We start from the raw sequence: 8531 nt of genomic DNA on the forward strand, positions 1-8531 counted from the left end.
GTGCCTCTCAGTGCCTCCAGCTCCCTCAGAGCACTCCCTGCAAATTCCCTGAAAGGAGAAACAAAGACATCCTGAGTGAATGAATATCCTGAGTATGGGGAGTCCCAACTCCTCCTTACTGCCTCTGGGAGGCCCTGAGCCCAGGTCAAGACAAAGACCCCATCTTCACCCTCACCTTGTTTTTAATTCCCCAAGCAGCCAGCACAGGACCTGGCAAAGGCAAGAGGGAGCTGTCCCCAAGGAAGACTTGAGTGCAGCAGAAAGGGGTAGCTGCTATTTTTGTCAAGGGACAAACAGACGGAAAGCATTTTTGGTGTCTGCCAAGTAAGGTCAGTTAGAAGCGATGGCCAACAGGTGAAAATTCAGAGTGCTGCTTGTGGCTCCTGGGGTGAGCCTGTCCCCTCTCGACTGTGCAGCCAGCCATGGTCACAGTGCTTTCCACTGAGATTTACCCAACAGTGACAAGGTAGCTCTTTTTCAAGGATGAAGGCATGGAAAGATTCCAAATTAGTACTGTCATACTTGTTATAGATTATACCAGTAATAGCTTGAATAATTTTGCAAGGTTTCTTTTGAGAAGGAACTTGGGGGAAAAACCCAAAAACCTGCTAGTTCTGCAAGGGGTCATTTTAATTAGAGGCTGGGCACTTCTCATTGGCAAAAACTGCTTCATGATTGCGAAAAAGAAAAAAAAATGACAGCACTCTAAGGAATTCTTTTAAATGCCTTTCCCTTTTTAAGTTTTCTGATGTTGTTTTAGAAAGAACAGCGCTGCTCGCTCTGACCACCAGATGGCTGTGGTCCCTCGCACACCCAGCCCGGGCTTCCCGATTACAGAGAACAGCCCCTCCCTTGGCAGTGACCTGCTTAAGGCTCTGCCACCTCCGGGGACAGAAACAAAACAAAGTTTTTCCGTAGTCTAATACCATGCTGCAGCCATCAGCCCTGTGCGGCCCCGCACAGCGACCACTCCAGAACATGGATTCATCCACACGTTGTGACTGCACGGAGGACGGGAGGGGGTGTTTGTGCTCTGCCTAGGCATCCATTAATAACCACTCTGGGAACAGGATCCTGACCTGGACAGATATTTTGCATGACCCAGAACAGCTGTTGCTATGCCAGAAGAAGAAAGACATAACTTCCTTGTACTGGGTCAGAGTTGCTTGACATCTCTAAAAACTAAATATACACTAAAAGTTAATGAGAATTTCCATGATGTTTGGGTAGCATGATATTGGGCATGCCAGCATCACATTCATACAGGCAAAAAATTACATGTTTCTCTTTTACCCCTCCAAATAGTACATGAATTTTATTTAAAGGGGGATAACAAAAATATGTCCTGATTTCCCACAGCATTGTCTCACAAAGTCAGCATAGAAGTGTCCCAAGCCAGTTTACTGGGAAGGCTGTTCTCCATTTCACAGGACTTTCATGTTGCTTTGCCGTGTCAAAACTTCCTCAAAGCTTATTCTGAATAACAAAATCTCCCTCCCTTCACAAAATGAGAATAAAGCCACTTCCCCTTTCCTTTAGATTACTGTTGGTGCTGCTAAGGGTGAATGAAGACGATACAAACAAATGAGAGGAAAAGTAGGTGCTGCAGTGCTCAGGAGCAAGGGAAGAGTGATGGCCACTGACAGGATCACTCCCCATGAGTCCAAGCGCGCTGCAGGGCTGTCTCCAGCAGCATTCCTGCAAGGCTGGACATGGCTCTTGCCAGGCAGTCTTGGATGGGGCTGCAGGGGTTGTTACACTGTGCAGCAGAGAGGCTGGGGGCTCAGCCCTGCCAGGGAGAGTCCTGGGGGCTCTGCAGCAGGGATTTTCTTGGGGGATCAGGAATTCCCTCGCAGCACAGAAAAGCTGCGTGTGCCTGTATCCAGGCGCTTGTTTTCCTGGCCAATCTCGGCAGAAAAGCGTGGATCAGGCACGCAGCACATTTGACAGCAGGGTGAGGCAAGGACACGGCTTTCCTGTGGCTTATGGGGAGAGTTGAGAGTTTCTTTCACCAGCACAGAGTGGTAGGAAAATCTGTGTTTAGAAAGGTTGCTGCGAGGCACTTCACTGGTATTTTTAGCTGCTTGACCAAAAAAAAAAAAAAAAAAAAAAAAAAAAAAAAAAAAAAAAAAGCTTAAATGCCAGATCAGTCTCAGTGAGAAGGAGGTGGCAATTTCTCTCAGCACTTTAGCAGTCATAGTCCAAATAAGAAGAAAAAAAAAAAAGAAAAAAAAAAAAAGAAAATTTAAAAAGTCGAGGTGTGGGTGATCTGCCAGCAGTGCCCCGCTGCCCCTGGGCAGGGACACGTTTAGTGCTGGCATGCACACCATGAACAACCAGCTGCAGCCGGGCAATCAGGGGGTGGCTCACCCCACACCAGGCACCTTCAGTCTCACAACTTGCCGAGTACCTTTGGTTCCTCTCGGCCTCTGCCAGACCACACCCGGCAATCGAACACTTCAATTCAAATCCCACGTCGCCTTGTTAATGATTATTTAGCTAAAGAGCTGCCGCTGCCGCCACCGCCCCGAGGTTCTGCTGTGCCCAGCACTGCTCAGGGGAAGGGCTGAGCCCAAAGCCCTGATTCCTCGGTGCCTGGCATGCTGGGGAATGCATCCCCCCAAAAGGATGGTTCAGAACCCCCAAAGGGTGTTCTGCCTCTTTTGCTGTACCAGCTGCAGTCTGTAAGCTCCATAGTGCACAGGGCTCTCCAATGCTGAGCCCAGTCTGCCCTAAACTAAGGTCTTTGAAGTCATATCTGCCCTTTCTAACCCTTCTTTGGCATATTTCTCTTCGTCAGCATGTATCTGTCACCCTCCCAAGACAGAGAGCAGCTCGGTGGAGTAAATAAGGTCCTGCCTGCCTGTCCTGGAGCGATATTTGGTAATGAGTGAAGGAGGGAGCACAGTCTGTGCCACAGACACTCTGTGTGTGTCTTGAGTCACTTAAATTTGGCACATCCCGAATGCCAGTCTCTAGAATGGATTCATTCCCATACATGGTTCCTGGGTTTGCTGTTTTGCACCAGCACAGGTGAAAGCCGGGTGCCCATGCGGCACTCCGGAGTTCCCATGCCTTGATTCCCCCGTACGGAGCAGAGACTGTCCCGGTCCCACAGCAGACGGACACGGCAATCCCATGCATCCCCAGGTCAGAGAGGGCTGCAGCTTTCCCAGCCTGGAACAGCAGCTTTCCCAGCCTGGAACAGCAGCTTTCCCAGCCTGGAACAGCAGCTTTTCCTGCCCTCCTGCCTCGCCCGGGGCGCCTCTGGGAAGGACAGCTGAAAGGGGAACTCTCGGTGGCTGCAAGCGATGCCGCACGTTCCGCCGGGGCATGAGCCCCCAAACCCGGCTCCCGCCGGTGCTGAGTCACCTTTTCCCAGCTGGGCGTGCTGCTGAGTCACGGTCAGGCCGGGCGGGTGCTGAGTCAGCTGAGCGAGGGGCTCTGCTGAGTCACGGAGCGCTGCGCTCGGGCTGTTCGTGCCGGGCGGCGCCTCCCTGCGCTGAGATTGCAGCTGCTGCTCCTGGCCCCGCTCCAGCGTCCGGAACGCCGGAGAAATCTCCAGAAACAGCCCCTTCCTGCGGGCCAGCGCTTCCCTGGACCCTGGGCTAGGGAACCACGCAGAGGTGTTTTGGAAACCTTGTGGGGAGGGAGGACTTGGGTCTCACTTTCTGTGCGAAACTTGGCTTCCCGTTCCTCCTCCTCCTCCTCATGAGAAAAGGGTGTGAGCAGTGTGGTACAAGGTCCTCTTTGTTGCATATGTGTGATTTTTCAAATCCAAAGTTTCACGGTTTGTTCCGTCTCACAGTCAGGGCACACTTTGTTTTCCACGGTTGTGGCACTGAAACAAAGGAGGGAGCAGCACCTACCGAAACATTTGCACAAATGGGATTTTTATTTGCAAACTCTGCCCCATTCCCTTCCACACCTCCCTTTGGCTGCCAAAGCAGCTCCTAGCTGGACACAGGATTGATTCCCATGACCACCAAGACTCCAGGAAGCATGTTGGGCTCTATGCACCCTCTCCCAAAATTTCAACCCATCACCTGCTGTGTGCTTAAGGTCACTGCCTGACTCTGGCCAGGCCCATGCCTTGCAGGGCACTTGCTCTGTTCTCCCTCCTTCTCCCTGCTCTATTTCCAGACAGCCCAGGCTCTCTCCTTGCTCACAGCTATGTGCTGGAAACACCAGTGTCCTGCAGCACACATATCCCCATACATCTATGAAAATATTTATTGTATTCTGCATGTCCCATTTTTGTCATGCTGGTTCATTAATCCTGGGAAATTTGCCTGTGCCTCCATCTCCCACCCCACTGTTTTCCAGGGTTCCTGTGTGGGTGGTTGCCTAGCACAGCCATGCCTGTCTATACAACCTCCAAAGGTACCAGCAGTGCCAGCCCCATGGACAGCTGCAGTGCCTGGGCTCTCCATAGGGATTTCCAGTGCACTGGACTCTCGACCTCCTTTTTCTCCACCTGTATCTTTGATCTAGACTGGGATTTTTAGATGCTGAGAGAGCAGGGAGCACAGTCAGTTCTGCCAAGGTGGGGCTGGGAGAGGAAATCTTCCTTTGATAAACACAGACTAACACACAGGATATCCCTGCACACTCCAGCAGAGACTCCTTTCTCCAGCAAGCCATTTTAAGCAGTTACTGTAACTCCTTTTCCCCCTAGCATTACGCAGCAAATCCTGGTCCGGAGTGCTGATTCAGCTGCCTGGTTTGCACTCAGCATTCCGAGGCAGCTGCGTTTTGCTGTGTCACGGTGTGAGAGAGCCCGTGAGCCCCTCGGAGCTGGCCAGGGCCGGTTTGTCCCCAGGGAAGCCGAGCTGAGCCGCTGGGAGCCGCTGCCAGAGCCCAGCACGGAACAGTGCTGCCCACGAAGGACTCGAGAGCTGACTCGGCATCCCGTGACTGCCTGTGTAACTAGACATCTCTGGCCATAAATCTACTGGCAAAACAGGCTGTTAATGTGCAAAGAGGAGAAAATTCCTCACTTCCCTGTTCCGCATGGAAACACTGACCCCTCAATAACTTTCTGTTGTTTTTAACCATTCATCTCCCATCTCGTGACTAAGCATTTTCTCAGGGGCTGGGATGTGCAGCTTTTAAGCTGCAGGCTTTTAAGCCCAGCAAGAATTTTTACAAACACCTTGCCTGAGGCTGCTTAATTCATGTTTGCTAGAAATCCCCTGGGCAGTTTTGCTGGTGTCCTCACAGTGAGCAGCTCTGGCAGCAGCCAGGCACAGCTCCTGGAAGGGCAGGAGACAGCAGGGCTTCTGGCAGGCACAGCGGAGACCACAGCTCTGAGACTTTAGTGATAACCAAGCTGAATTTCCTAGTGACCTGCATGTGGGCTGGCCTCTGATTTCCCATGGCCCACTGCTCTGGGAGCAGTCTGCTCTTTCCACTAAAAGCACTCCCCTCCCTCCCCGCTCATTGCTCTCTAGTGCCAACTCCCAGAGTTTTCTTGAGGGAGAGATGGTCCCTCACAAATCCCTGCTGGCACATTGGCCTCCTGGGTGGCACTGACCTCCCGCCCGTCACAAAGCAGCAGCACAGCAGAAGCAATCCCAGCCCCTGCTGCACAACACTGGGGGGGCAGAAATGCTACAGGCCAGCAACTGCAAAGATGATGACACCCCACTTTCAGTTCTCCTTCCATCTTGCTGCAGGGCATGTGGGCCTTTCCAGAGAGCCAGGCTGAGTCTCACAACTGCTCCATCCCAAGGAACCCAAATCAGAGAGAAATCAGACAGCATAAATCACTTATGGGGCATGGCTTGCTTGTGTCACCTTTGCAAATCTCCTGGCAGAGGTGAGCTGCATCTCTTGTGATCTGCCCAGGGGAAGGTAAAGCCCCAAGAGCCAGAGGAGGTACTGCTCCACGTCCTGGGACCGAATGGTTACAAGCCAGAAAACCTCCCTGGAATGGTAGCAACATGACTAGAGACCCTCTCTTTCTTCCCCCAGTCTGACTCAGACCTACCACAAAGGGAAAGGACTTTGGGATATATCTGCTACAGGGCCTCCAAGCATGCAGCTTCTGGGGACAAAATCATTGGCTTGAAAGCACCCATAAAGTCCTTGGGAAGATCTGGGTGCATTGCCAGGGGCTGCAGGTGAAAGGAGGGGCAGGGCTTGAGGATTGGATTTTTGTCATAGTATTTCACAAAATGAATAATATACTCTCATTATATAATTCTTATTCTCATGTAATTTCCATATATTCCCTGCTTCACTAGAACTAAAGGTTCAGTTTGTGCTCCAGCTTCCCCTGTCAGAATAGGACTCACTGAAAATTACAGAAAACAAGAGTTTTAAGGAGTTATGCCTGAGGGAAGCATTCATTTTAGGGCTGTTCCTGTGGTTTCAGTGTTTTCAGGAGGGACTGGCCCTGGAGCTGTCTGCTCTCACACATGGACTCTGCACTCTCAGGAGATGATTGGGGCTTTATCACATTTGCTTTGAAGATCCAAGACATCCTGATAAATTTATTTTACCCTCCAGAAAAGCAAGCAAGTTGTCTGCAGTGGCATGAGGGTAAGAACGGAACATCAGCTTTTGCCAGCGTGCACTGTTGCTTTAAAAGACAAAAGCAAGGCAGGAAAAGTCTGGCTGAGTCAGGATGGAAATGCTGAGTAATCCTTCCTGAGCACTGCACGCCAGATGTCTGCTGGAGTCAGAAAAAGAAGCGTGGAAGGATACTTTTTCTAGAATAGCTTTTTAACCTACAGCCCCCAGCCCTGCTGGGGCCGGTGTGGGTGCAGGGACAGGGAGGCAGGCGAGGTGCTGGCTTGGGTGGCAGCCCCCACAGAGAGGGCGGCTGCACAGGGACAGCAGATGCCACAGCCCTTCTCCTCCCACCCAGGCTCTGCTCCCCACCAGCCCCTGCACCACCGTACCAGGGAGGCTCTCACACCCACAGCAGCAGGGGAATGGTGGCTCTGGGTGCCCTGCTCTTCTGGGCTGAGCACAAATGTGTGCTTTTCCAAAGTACAGCCAGCCAGTGCTTCACCTGCCCCTGCTAGCCCAGCTTCCAGCATAGCTACAGGTGGGAAAGAAGGGCCCAGCTTCATCTGCTGGCTGCTTCACTGACCTCTTTATTGAAAAAAAAAAAAAAAAAAGGCCCAGCAGAGCAACAGCTACTGGCAGAAGCAGCATGTCCAACTCTTTTCCCAAATCAGAGGAATTATTTGCCTTTGAAAGTCTCTGCAGATTTTCTCAGTGTCCCTCAAGTGCTGTATGATATCTTTTCAGCTACCCCAGCCTCCTGGGAATCTGGGACATGGGTGTGCCATTTTCCTGAATTGCCCTGCACGCTGCTGTGGTGACGACAGGAGCCAGCTGTCAAACAAACCCAATGCCATTGTTTCCATGAGCAGGAGAGCGTGGAAAGGGTTTTGCTGTGCATGGGTGCTGGCACACGTGTGCACAGTGACAGGGCTCACTGCCCAGGGCAAGGGGGAGCTGCACAAGGGCAGGTCTGGCACCTGCAGGCCAGAGCTGGTGGCGCCTGAGCGCAGCCACGGGAGATGGGATGGTCATAGCTGAGCTGTGCCCGAGCAGGGGAGGGTCAGGGCTGGGTTAGCTCTCCAGGCAGGGTGCAGGAGGCTGCCCTCTGTGCCCCAGGCATCAGCTCTGTACATCCACCCTCCTTGTTCAACCCGCCGTGCCCAGGACAAGGAGCGCCTCTGGCAACACCCGGGCTCTGCCTGCCACGGGCAAGGCACTTGTGAAAAATGCATGTATTTTATGATTGGCTTCTCGCAAATATTAAAATGAATATTATATGTGTTGTGTTAGAAAGCAATGCTGCATTAATTTTCTGAAGTACTGTGTTAAATATAGTTTTAGGTTATAAAAATTGTTAAAATAGAAACTATGCTATGTAAGATGCTTTGTTTAACAGAAAGGACTTGCAGCAAGATAACAGCCACAGGACACCAAGATCTTTCAGAGAAAGGGAATTTATGGCCTTCTTATTGGAAGAAACGAACTTCTTCCTGCCTCGAAGGCGCTATTAGGATTAGAGGGGAGAAGATGATGAAGACCGAATCCTGTGTTTTTATGGAATTTATGCATCATGTATGAGATGTATGAATATGCAACCGGCTATTGTTTTTAAGGGTTAATCCTTTGTTAACGGGTGTCCTTTTTCGGGCTTATGCTGCCCAGAAAAGGTACCTGGACATCCTTAACTCTTTGTTTTTATTGTCTCATATTGTCTTAATTCAATTTGTCCAAATGGTTATTACTCTAATTGTGTCACTATTTTATAACCATTTTATTACTATTAAACTTTTTAAAATTTTAAAAACAAGTGATTGGCGTTTTTCACAGCACTGAACGGGTTACAGAGCCAGGCACCCTCAAAAGAGAAGTTTCTGGACGTCCTCTTGTTTTTGCTTAGTTATCAGGATGCATCTGGTGACTTCCTCCTGCTTCGGGGGGCTGGGGCCGGCAGGGGTGTCAGCGAGGGAAGCGCTGCTGTGTTGCAAGAGGAGTTTGTGCAGCCTGAGGTCAGC

Source organism: Melospiza georgiana, chromosome 4, assembly GCF_028018845.1.
Source record: "Melospiza georgiana isolate bMelGeo1 chromosome 4, bMelGeo1.pri, whole genome shotgun sequence".
Classification (NCBI taxonomy): domain Eukaryota; kingdom Metazoa; phylum Chordata; class Aves; order Passeriformes; family Passerellidae; genus Melospiza; species Melospiza georgiana.